Source organism: Zingiber officinale, chromosome 6A, assembly GCF_018446385.1.
Source record: "Zingiber officinale cultivar Zhangliang chromosome 6A, Zo_v1.1, whole genome shotgun sequence".
Classification (NCBI taxonomy): Eukaryota; Viridiplantae; Streptophyta; class Magnoliopsida; order Zingiberales; family Zingiberaceae; genus Zingiber; species Zingiber officinale.
In genome coordinates this window covers 113,778,171-113,790,579 of record NC_055997.1, presented here as the reverse complement: position 1 = coordinate 113,790,579, position 12,409 = coordinate 113,778,171, and the positions used below count along the sequence as shown (strand labels likewise).

The following is a 12,409-nucleotide window of genomic DNA, read 5'->3' as shown; positions in this document are numbered from 1 at the left end:
AAATTTACTTAAAATATCTTAAGTAGTTTTAAACCGGATCTGTTTAAATTTTAAATTTAATTGGATTACATGATGAAATCAATTTTACTAATACAATTTTTATCTTCATGTTTATCCGTTATATCTAATTCAAACCCAATCTTAATGTGTCCATTTATTATTATATTTATTTTAAAAAAAAATCCATACTTAACATTAATGGTATGGTCGCGTATTGTTTAGTCTTAATGCCTTTTTCTTACGAATTTATATTCTGAGTTCATTTTCATTTTTGTTGCATGCTCTTCATTGATATGAACTAATTATTGTGTTTTACATGTAGGCAAGAATCAGTTATTACAACATATTCCAAAAGGCCATATTCCGCGTTCTTCTACTGTTCATCTCAGAGGTGAACACACCAGAAAGGTTAGCATATTTTGTCTTTTAATACCATGCGACAACTAAGATTTTTATATCATACTTTTTATTTTTTTCATTGAAAGGTTTTGAAATTTGTCAAATCAATGTTATCTCTTCTCACATCTTTTTGGTACCTCAATTTTCCATGAGAGATTTCCCCTAGTGATGTGGTTGGGTTGTCAGGAATCTCCTTTCCAATTCCTGGCACGGGTTTTAGAGCCGTAGGTTTGGTTGCAGATACACACTTGGAGGCTATGTCCATTTTCCAATTAAACAAGAAATATGAAGAGTAAGTCATTGTCCCATGAACATTATTTCATCTAACTTTCAATTTCTGAGAATTTACTCTTTCTGGACGGTGTAGTTCTGGACAACAAGATACTTTTAATCATCCCTGAACTAAGTTAGTCGAAACATGTGAACCTAGATTTGCAAGGCCTTAGCTATTCTTCATTCAATTATAAAAACTTCAGGTCATGTGCCATTCTGAATTTTTTCCTAATTTTATTTAATTGTTTTATTATTTGATCTTTATTGCAGATAGGAGCTTAAAGATAACAAACTACTGCATTAGATTATATATTTTTTTAGTTTAGATAGTGTAATAAGTCGGGATTCCAATCCTAATCATCTACCAGACAAAAAGAAAGTAGGCATTGCAGAACATCTTCTTCTGTCAAACGTACCCTAAGAGAACAAGAAAACGCATGGCACACAATAAGCTCAAACTGTAGAAAAAGAATGGCTACAATTCGGAGTTCTTTGAATTAGGCTTCAAAGCTCTATCAAAGTAGCTGCGGATGTCTGGGACAATTCGCTGGATGAGATGGCAATACCTGCAGAATTCCATCAGAACTTGATAAAGGTTTAAGTAAAAATTGAAGGTGAAAAAACAAACAACAAATGCAACATCTCTGCATGAATAGAGACAATGGGACAGCTTAATGGAGCGCACCAAGGTAGAATGCTTAATTTATCAAATTGCTCCAAAATAAGCAAGATACAAGTTTGCCTCAGGGATATAACATCGAATGCCTCCGATAATTCATACATGCTGGAGACGTTATCAATGTTAACATCCTACACAACAGATTCAAAACATGAATAAGATTGTCAGCCAGTTTCAAAGGAAAATTTGTTCTATTCACCTGTTTAATGCTATATTCGCACAAACGCTTAAGGCCCTTCAGAAGATACTGATCTGCAACTCTTAGGAGGTCTTGTGCAACAAGGTTATTAATTTCAACTGATCCTGAGTAAATGTATCTGCAGGCAAGGAGCAAAATATTAGAAAACTCTGGACTTCAAAAATAACCAGCAAGAAGAACAACAACCACCTCATCATTAATTCAAAAATATCCCATCTTATGTTGGGAATCTCGATGTCTCTTGCATCCTTCTCCTATGAACAATTTATATGAGAAAGTGGTCGAGTGGATAGGTTCTAAGAAATAGAGAAAGACTTTGCTTGTTTAATGTTCAGAAGGTTTCTGAATGTATTCATGTCATGTTTAATAGTATAATATCTGCACATAAATGAAATAATGCTTAGTAAATTAGCACCCAGCCACTGATGGAAATTAATTCCTTGTTTTCTGAATAACACATTCATAATCATTTGATTAGTTCTTAATTGCAAAGAAAAATGAGCATTACTACACTGGTTTCCTTAATCATTACCCTATATCCGCCATCAAACATTGCCCGAAATGCATCTGATGAAGCAAGCAAAGTTATCCCGTGTGCATAGAAGCATTTGCCTAGAACAGATTGGACATTTAGGAATTCAGTAAATAATTAATAGCTTCCTCATATTAGTTTTGATATTATTAATTATTGTATGTACATTTTCATGTAAAAGAAATCAGTACAAGTCACAACCTTCAACAAGAAAAGTAACATCTGACAAGGTGGAATTGTTTACATATTGCTCGCTCAGATATACCTACATGAATGGTTAATAAGTAAAACAAGCATAATAGGAACAAAAATAATGGAAAAAATAAAATAGAATATCAAGAAGTCACAAGAATATAAACGGCACCATAAATGACAAATTTAAAAATAGGCTACATGTACATGTAGACAAAAGTTTGTTATCTGATTCGCACTAATAAGTTATATGTATATAGAGAGAGATGTATTTGTTCCCATATATTCTGCAATGTCCTAGTCCATCATGATGTTTGTAAAGGGCCTCATTTGGAAACTAAGCAAATTTTAAATCTAAATTTTAATATGAACTAATCCAAGATGAGAAAGATGTCGTATTAGTGCTAACTGCTAAAGACACGATATGGATTGATTGACACCACCTTAATTGTGCAAGCTAGGTTTCTGAATGAATTTAAGATGTATGAATTTCAAATGACACTCTTCACAATTGTTTGAATGTATTTGACCTTCTTTGATTTGCATCAATAAGGTTATAAAATTGTTCACATATTCTTCTTTACCTTAAAAAATTAACATAATCTTTAGTGATCCCATCCGGAGGCTGAGTCGGACGGAGGCCGGTCGAGGTGTCCCGATCGTCGGTCGAGGTGTCCCGATCGTTGACGGAAGATCGCAGGTGATTCGGCTCCCGCGGGTGGCTGACGATGCTACAGGACCCTGCGCACACTCAGACGATCTCCCCCTTCCACGTTAGAGACCGAAACCCAGGGAAAAGTCCCCGGATCAGGCCCTCCGACGCTCAAGTCAGGTCCTTTTTCCCCAGAAAGAACAAAGAGAAGCAGAAAGAAAAACAGTTCTGGAAAAAGTGACGGGTGTGTGCGCGTACCTGCATACGAGAGGTTTTTCGCCTCCTCCTTTTGGAGCCTGCCATCCTGTCAGAAAAACGTTAGACGCTGAGCTTTGTCGCCTAGTTCCGGACACCTGTCATGCTGCTATTTGTCATGGAAGCATCTTTCCGTTTAGGAACCTCCGCCTTCGTACATGGATCTTGTCTTGTAGTGGAGGACAGCTGGCAGGCTACTATTGGTTATGAAGGCATCTTTTCGTTTTAGGAACCTCCGCCTTCACCCGTATTGCTGATATGTAACGCTTCTCCTCGACGGACCGTTGAGGTTCTCCGCACCCGTATTACTCAGCTCCTCCGATCCATTGTGTCCCCGCCCGCACCTGTGGTTTGTATTTCCAGGCCTCCGTCTCGCAGACCCGTAGCTATTTAGACACAGCTATGCTGATCTTCAACTTGCACCCTGCACTTTCTGGCCTTCAACCGCAGGTCTGTAACCCGGGCTGCTTTTGATCAGCTCTGCCGATTCCGACCCACTGGCCTATACTTCCAGTTCTTGGCCTCTGCTTAGCTCTACCGATCCCGGCTTGCATTCTGCGCTTTGTACTTCCTGGCCCTCAACCGCAGGTCTGTAGCCCGGACTGTTTCTGATCAGCTCTGCCGCTTCCGACCTACTGGCCTATACTCTCAATCCTTTGACTCACAGGCCTGTAGCTCGGACTTCCTCTAGACAGCCCTGCTGATGTCGACCCGTGACTTGTGTTCCGCTTGACGTCTTTCCTCGTCTTCCGACTACTTTGCCCCCTTGAGCGACCAGTCTGCCTAATATCTGAGTATCACGCCTGCTTGCCTCTAACCGCCCCGTCAGCTTAACCATTGACTGCCCCATCACCTTGACTATTGACCACCACGTCCCCTTGACTTTTGACCGCCACGTAGCCTTGACTCTTCCCAACCCTTTCCTCATGGGCCCCTCCATTACTAACCGTATCACAAGTCTAGTCGAAGGAGGGCGACAGTCCGACTGACTAGACCTTTGCACCTCCCTACGACGTCAGCATATCTCCGTGCTCCTGCCTCAGCACATCTCTGTGACCCCAGCATATCTCTGCGCTCTTCTGCTTCCTGCGCCACGCACCCACTTTTGTGCCGCGTCGCCTGGGATATCATGCCTCCTTTACTGTGTCGCCAGCCGCTTGGGGCGCCGCGCCCACTTAGTTGCTTTGACTCAGCTGCCATTCCTCTTTATAAGGAGCCTCAAGGTTGCTTCTCCGTGCTATCGCTTCTTTTTTACGCTGTCTTTCCTGCATTCCGCTTCTCCACACGATGCATTCTCCTCCCTCTTCTCAGGAAGTTGACCAACCACCCTCCCAAGTGATGGTAAACGAACTCACCACGCTAATTGTCTCAAAAGAGCGTGAGCTGAATCGCGTGTCTCAGGATCGAGATCGCCAGGTAGCTGCTCTGCGTTCCATGGAAGACCAGTACCGCCTTGCGAAGTACTGCGTGGATGTGGAGAGGACGAGGAAGGAGCAGTGCCAGGCTAGCCTGCAGCGTCAACTCGGTATCCAGGAACAGTTGCGTCAAGAGCATGAACAAGCGCTCTCCCTCCTCCGCGCGGGCCTTGAGGATAAGCAACGTACTATCACTCAGCAGCAAGCGGTCATCAGATCTTTGCGCACAGAGCTGGCTCAAGCTGTGAACGCCCCCGAATCTCCCGACAGGTCTTCACGCGGAAAGAACTGGCCCGGGGGAATGAACACTTCCGCGTGAAGACCTGTCGGGAGATTCGGGGGCGTTCACAGCTTGAGCCAGCTCTGTGCGCAAAGATCTGATGACCGCTTGCTGCTGAGTGATAGTACGTTGCTTATCCTCAAGGCCCGCGCGGAGGAGGGAGAGCGCTTGTTCATGCTCTTGACGCAACTGTTCCTGGATACCGAGTTGACGCTGCAGGCTAGCCTGGCACTGCTCCTTCCTCGTCCTCTCCACATCCACGCAGTACTTCGCAAGGCGGTACTGGTCTTCCATGGAACGCAGAGCAGCTACCTGGCGATATCGATCCTGAGACACGCGATTCAGCTCACGCTCTTTTGAGACAAGTAGCGTGGTGAGTTCGTTTACCATCACTCGGGAGGGTGGTTGGTCAACTTCCTGAGAAGAGGGAGGAGAATGCATCGTGTGGAGAAGCGGTTGGCGGAACGCAGGAAAGACAGCGTAAAAAAGAAGCGATAGCACGGAGAAGCAACCTTGAGGCTCCTTATAAAGAGGAATGACAGCTGAGTCAAAGCAACTAAGTGGGCGCGGCGCCCCAAGCGGCTGGCGACACAGTAAAGGAGGCATGATATCCCAGGCGACGCGGCACAAAAGTGGGTGCGTGGCGCAGGAAGCAGAAGAGCGCAGAGATATGCTGGGGTCACAGAGATGTGCTGAGGCAGGAGCACAGAGATATGCTGAGGTCACAAAGATGTGCTAAGGCAGGAGCACGGAGATATGCTGAGGTCTTAGAGATATGCTGACGTCGTAAGGAGGTGCAAAGGTCTAGTCAGTCGGACTGTCGCCCTCCTTCGACTAGACTTGTGAGGGAGGCTTGTGATACGGTTAGTAATGGAGGGGCCCATGAGGAAAGGGTTGGGAAAAGTCAAGGCTATGTGGCGGTCAAAAGTCAAGGGGACGTGGTGGTCAATAGTCAAGGTGATGGGGCAGTCAATGGTTAGGCTGACGGGGTGGTTAGAGGCAAGCAGGCGTGATACTCAGATATTAGGCAGACTGGTCGCTCAAGGGGGCAAAGTAGTCGGAAGACGAGGAAAGACGTCAAGCGGAACACAAGTCACGGGTCGGCATCAGCAGGGCTGTCTAGAGGAAGTCCGAGCTACAGGCCTGTGAGTCAAAGGACTGAGAGTATAGGCCAGTAGGTCGGAAGCAGCAGAGCTGATCAGAAACAGTCCGGGCTACAGACCTGCGGTTGAGGGCCAGGAAGTACAAAGCGCAGAACTGATCAAAAGCAGCCCGGGTTACAGACCTGCGGTTGAAGGCCAGAAAGTGCAGGGTGCAAGTTGAAGATCAGCATAGCTGTGTCTAAATAGCTACGGGTCTGCGAGACGGAGGCCTGGAAATACAAACCACAGGTGCAGGCTGGGGCGGGGACACAATGGATCGGAGGAGCTGAGTAATACGGGTGCGGAGAACCTCAACGGTCCGTCGAGGAGAAGCGTTACATATCAGCAATATGGGTGAAGGCGGAGGTTCCTAAAACGAAAAGATGCCCTCATAACCAGTAGTAGCCTGCCAGCTGTCCCCCACTACAAGACAAGATCCATGTACGAAGGCGGAGGTTCCTAAACGGAAAGATGCTTGCATGACAAATAGCAGCATGACAGGTGTCCGGAACTAGACGACAAAGCTCAGCGTCTAACGTTTTTCTGACAGGATGGCAGGCTCCAAAAGGAGGAGGCATAAAAGGCGAAAAACCTCTCGTATGCAGGGACGCGCACACACTCTCCCGTCACTTTTTCCACAACTGTTTTTCTTTCTGCTTCTCTCTGTTCTTTCTGGGGAAAAAGGACCTGACTTGAGCGTCGGAGGGCCTGATCCGGGGACTTTTTCCCTGGGTTTCGGTCTCTAACGTGGAAGGGGGAGATCGTCTGAGTGTGCGCAGGGTCCTGTAGCATCGTCAGCCACCCGCGGGAGCCGAATCACCTGCGATCTTCCGTCAACGATCGGGACACCTCGACCGGCCTCCGTCCGACTTAGCCTCCGGACGGGTAAAAGCTGGCCTGGGGAATAGTTGTCTCAGTGGCTCCTTTGCCAAACGGCGCTTCTGCTTGTGGCCTTGGCTGTATCGCCTTCTTATTGGATTGTGCTGCAATGCTTGTACATCCGTCCCTTTTGGCCAAGTTTCTCCTGCTTGATTTTCATCTAGCAAGAATTTCCTTAGAAACTAATCCGTATGTAAGAGTCAGGAATTGCTTCATGATTCCTTTTCGTGTATGAATTTTGGATAGTAAAGCTGATATAAAAAAAAATGTAGTAGACGTGGAAAACCTGATTTCGTAGTTAATATCGACGCTGTAGGAGTAGGGCCGATGACCTCTCGCATCCTTTGCCCTGCTCATTTGCTGTATATTTGTAATTTGCGTAAAATAAAGCCAGATGTAACTGACCTGACTGTAGAAAATGTTCTGCTCAACGTGAGGTATATCCCTCAGAAAAGTAGTCAGGTATAGGCGCCGAGCTCGCTTATAATTTTCGCAAAGGAGTTGCTTTTCGATCCCCACGTGAGGGGCCGACCTGAAAGGTTGCTGGGCGTGAGGACAAAGCTCACTTTTGTATCTCGCATGGAAGCCGACTTTTGTATCTCGCATGGGAGCCGACCTGAAAGGTCGTTGGGCGTGAGAGCAGAGCTCACTTATAACTCGCACTGGGGCGAGAATCTGGGACTACCGACCTAAAAGGTCGTTAGGCGTGAGCACAAGGCTCATTTTTAATTCTCGCTTGGGAGCCGACACGAAAGGTTGGGCGTGAGAGCGAGCTCACTTATAACTTGGTCGGGCGAGTCTGGGACTACCGACCTAAAGGTGTCGTTGGGCGTGAGCACAAGGCTCACTTTAAATTCTCGCTTGGGAGCCGACAGGAACGTAACGCGTGAGCAGGCTCACTTATAACTCACGACTGGGGCGAGAGTCAGGGACTACCGACCTAAAGGTGGTTGGGCGTGAGCACGAGGCTCACTTTAATTCTCGTATGGAGCCGACCACGAAGGTCGTTGGGCGTGAGAGCGAGCTCACTTATAACTCGCGCACTGGGGCGAGAGTCTGGGACTACCGACCTAAAGGTGGTTGGGCGTGAGCCTGAAGGCTCACTTTAATTCTCGCTGGGAGCCGCACGAAGGTCGTTGGGCGTGAGCAGAGCTCACTTATAACTTGGACTGAGGCAAGGACTACCGACTTAAAGGTCGTTGGGCGTGAGCACAAGGCTCACTTAATTCTCGCTTGGGAGCCGACTTAAGGCGTGAGCAGGCTCACTTATAACTCGCCGGGAGAGTGTGGGACTACCGACCTAAAGATCGTTGGGCGTGAGCCAAGGCTCACTAATTCTCGCTGGGAGCACGAAGGTCGTTGGGCGTGAGCGAGCTCACTTATAACTTCATGCGGGCGAGTGCAGGACTACCGACCTAAAGATCGTTGGGCGTGAGCATGAGGCTCACTTATAACTCGTGCCGGGGCGAGAGTCTACTAAAAGGTCGTTGGGCGTGAGCACAAGGCTCACTTTTAATTCTCGCAGAGCCGACACGAAGGTCGTTGGGCGTGAGCAGGCTCACTTATAACTCTCGCGTGGGACTACCGACCTAAAAGATCGTTGGGCGTGAGCACAAGGCTCACTTATAACTCGTGACCGGGCGAGTGCAGGACTACCGACCTAAAGGTGGGTTGGGCGTGAGCACAAGGCTCACTTTAATTCTCGCTTGGGAGCCGACACAGAAGGTCGTTGGGCGTGAGCGAGCTCACTTATAACTTCACCTGGGGCGAGTCTGGGACTACCGACCTAAAGGTCGTTGGGCGTGAGCCAAGACTCACTTTTAATTCTGCGTTGGAGCCGACCACGAAGGTCGTTGGGCGTGAGGCAGAGCTCACTTATAACTCTGTCGGGAGGCAGGACTACCGACCTAAAAGGTCGTTGGGCGTGAGCACAAGGCTCACTTTTAATTCTCGCTTGGGAGCCGACCTGAAAGGTCGTTGGGCGTGAGAGCAGAGCTCACTTATAACTCGCACTGGGGCGAGAGTCTGGGACTACCGACCTAAAAGGTCGTTGGGCGTGAGCACAAGGCTCACTTTTAATTCTCGCTTGGGAGCCGACCTGAAAGGTCGTTGGGCGTGAGAGCAGAGCTCACTTATAACTCGCACTGGGGCGAGAGTCTGGGATACTCCGGTCCGAGACCGGTGGCGATGACGCTGGTCCGAGACCAGTAAGTATACTCCGGTCGAAGACCGGTGGCGATGGCGCTGGTCCGAGACCAGTAAGTATACTCCGGTCCGAGACCGGTGGCGATGGCGCTGGTCCGAGACCAGTAAGTATACTCCGGTCCGAGATCGGTGGCGATGGTGCTGATCCGAGACCAGTAATCATACTCCCAATCGACAAAGGCATAAATGCGTCGCTCTTCTTCGCCTCCATAAGTCCCGCCTGCGCCGCTCCTCTTGCTTTAGTTATTCGGATTGCTGTTGCTAGCTTCGGGCTTATTCACATGCATCGTGTTTCTTCTCAATCCCTGGGCCGCAATGCCCTTGCATCTTGTGATGACCTCGCAGTTTTCGCGACACACCTGGTCAGCTGCTTGGCTCAGGGTTACCTATGTGGAGCTACTTGCTCGGTCGATGAATATCTCCGCAGACCTGCTTGCTACTTTTCTGGTCTAACAATCGCTTCCGCTGCCCCGTCTTACCTACGGCCCTTTTAAATTGCTTAGCTTCTGCAGCTTTATGAAACTTCCCGCCTAGCCTCGAGGCTTTCACGAAGAATGCTTCTTTCTTTGAGGCCACGCCCCATCATGATTACCTTGCCTTGTCGACATTTAATGCGTTCCCGCTCGCGATGACACCTGTCTGGCGCCTTTACTGCGCACGCCTCCTGACGCCAGCATCTGACCCCTTTTGCACCCTTCGGCGCTTATTTCCCATCCGACGGCGTTGAGGCACGTTGCCCCAAAAAGATATGCGGCTTAACTCTCGATGTTTCCTAGGAATGAATGGGCTTTATAAACCCTAAAAGCAGTCCGCTTTCCTTACCCCGACGCTTCGCCATCCTCCTTCTCCCTTCATTCGTGGCCGTTTCTAGCAGTGCAGCTCCTCGTCTTCCCGCTTACGACTGACCTGTGACCCTTCTTGTCTTCATCCCCCTTGCCTGCTTGCTCCTCACAGTCATGGACGGTAAGGACCCCCTCTGGTATTCGCATTACATTTCTGATTTAGACCACCACGACCTGTTTGCACTGCAATCCAACCTGGGGGTAGGCCCGGCCTATGAGTTTCGCCTTCCTTCGACAGACGAACATCCTTCTTCTCCCCCCGAAGGGTTTATCACAGTTTTTAAGGATCAGGTCTTAGGCGGTCTTCGCTTCCCGCTACATCCTTTTCTTTCTGAGTTGAGTCAGTATTGTGAGATTGGTATCTCTCAGTTTGCCCCCAATGTGTTCCGAGTGGTCTGCGGAACCATCATCTTGTGCCGCATCTACCAAATCCCCTTTGACCGCCAGACTATTCCATCACTTTTATTCCTTCCGGCGAGCCGAGGCGGGGGTATTCAATGTTCAGGCCAAGCCGGGCCTTAAGTTTTTTGACGACCTACCCTCTTCCAATAAAGGCTGGAGGTCACGTTTTTTCTTCCTCAAGCCCCCTGCCCCCTTAACGGGGCCTTCTCAATGGCATTCTTTCCTCGCTTCGGACTTCCCTTCGCATATCCACGAACCTGCCTGCTCCGTAGCTGCGGACAAGCTAAGAGGTGTTGTTGTTCGCCTGTCCGTGCTGATGCTAGAAGGCATTCTGCATGTTTTTGGCCTTAGTCCCATCCCTACCGAAATTGGAGCTCCTTTCGGTAAGTCATTATCTTCTCGTATACCGCTTTTCGCTAACTGAAGTGCTTTTCCTTCTTATTTTTGCAGTGCCCGCAATACTCCGTTCCTTTGCTAGCAAAGAGACGTCTGCGGTGGCCGTTCTGCAAGCTCTGAACGAAGAGCTAACACAGGGTCTACCCTCTGCTCCTGCCGTCGCCTCCGGTTCGCCGCTTTCGGAATCCCGGGCTTCTGATGCGGAGGAGGCCCTAATGCTGACTGAGCCCTCTGTTCTCGGCCCTGCAGACTCCGCTCCACCCCACCTCTCTGATCAACCTGCGGCTGAGCCCTTGCCCGCAGGACCGGTGTCTTCTTTCCCTCCAACTATGAAGCTGCGCTTGACACGCAAGGGCAAGAGAACAGCCCCAGCCACCGCAACTTCTTCTCCGCCTCCTCGTCGTCAACGCGTAGTGAGTATCTCCTCCCCCATCAGGTCCTCAGATACAAGCTCGGTCCCAGAGGCAAGCTTGGTCCAGGAGAAGGCCTCTGACCTGGAGGTGGCCAACTCACCGTTGGACCTAACTGCTTCTGCGCCGATCCAGAGTATGTTCCCTGCCCCGCCTTCGTCCTCTGGCGACCAACCCCTGCGCCTACCAATGCCCTCCGCATCTCCTCTCATAGCGCCTCCGAGCCCAGCCATGCCGCTTCCGAACCTGCCCTCTACAGACCCCGCCTTTGTAGCGTCCTGGCGGCTCCCTTCGGAGACTGATCCGGCCTACACGCCCGCTGCTGATTCGTCGCCTATTTTTGGTAGGGTCAACTTCTTTGGGGACCTGGCCATCTCATGGCACTCAGCTAGTGACCAGTTCTGGGAGAGCCATTCCCCTATGGGGGAGTTTGATCAAATTGCTCGTTCTCTGGTGGCGGTAAGCTTTTCCTCTTATTCTTCCTGGTGTCCATGTGTCTTCGTAACTCCTTTTCTCTTCTTCTAGCTATTTTCAGACCTGCTCCGCGAATTTGTGCGTCGTGCAACGTGCGACCGAGCTTCAGCGAGAGAACGTGGTGCTCAAGGCTCGTCTTCAGGAACTGGAGCACCCTGGGCTTCCTCCGCTCCTCCCGAGCCTTCTCTGGGAAGCTTGGATGCCTATTTGCGTGCCATTGGGGAGTCGGCGGCCTCTGCTCGGACCATTTCTCATGCTGCCTTCGATAAAATTCAACAATTGGAGGCGGCTCTGAAGGCGAGTGAGTCTTCCTTGGCTTCTGAGGTGGATCGTCGTCAAGCGACAGTCTCTGAGCTGAAAGGCAAAGAGGTCGAGCTGCTCTCCCAATCAGAGGAGTTGACGCTGCTTCGGCAAGGTCAAGAACTCTTGCAGATGAGGCTGGCCGACGCCCAGGCTCTGGCTAGTGCGGCCGCTGCCTGAGAAACGACCATGCAGACTCAGTGGGAAGCGTGCCAAGCCACGTTCCAATCCTTGCGAGCGAATCTCTTGAAGGCTCAGGAAGCAGTGTCTCAGGGCCAGAGCGATTTATCCTTGGCCCGCGTCGAAGCTGAGGAGAATCGGAACAGTTTGGAGGTGTACCGGGCTGGCGAGTCAGAGCGGCTGAAGGCGTACAGACTGGCCTACGTTCGCTCTTCCTTCTTTCTCCACAAGCTGGGGCGCTGGATGGTCTTGTTGCTTTGTCACGGGGCCGCTGGTGGGGTTAGACAAGCCTTTGAGCAGGGC

At 49.4% G+C, this 12,409-nt stretch overlaps 1 pseudogene; it reads right to left on the bottom strand.

Annotated features, from left to right (window-relative positions):
* Positions 1-975: 975 nt before the first annotated feature.
* LOC121995175 overlaps positions 976-12,409 on the bottom strand; it is a 36,729-nt pseudogene continuing 25,295 nt past the window's right edge.